Raw genomic sequence first — 216 nt, forward strand, 5'->3', positions numbered from 1 at the left:
ATTCATTCGTTTATCATTATTGTTTTTTAAAGCAAGCTAAGGTCAATACATGAACTAATCCGTTAATCGTGAACTTAGGCATAACGACATTAACTGTTCTGTCTGCGTGCTTTCCTGCGGTCAACGTACTGCAAGCACAAGAATTCATCGAAATCACCGCTTTCCCTCGGAAAAATGACTAGAATAGAAAACCAGCAATAGTTTTTGACCTTTGAA

The sequence above is a fragment of the Penaeus monodon genome, chromosome 30, assembly GCF_015228065.2.
Source record: "Penaeus monodon isolate SGIC_2016 chromosome 30, NSTDA_Pmon_1, whole genome shotgun sequence".
Lineage (NCBI taxonomy): Eukaryota > Metazoa > Arthropoda > Malacostraca > Decapoda > Penaeidae > Penaeus > Penaeus monodon.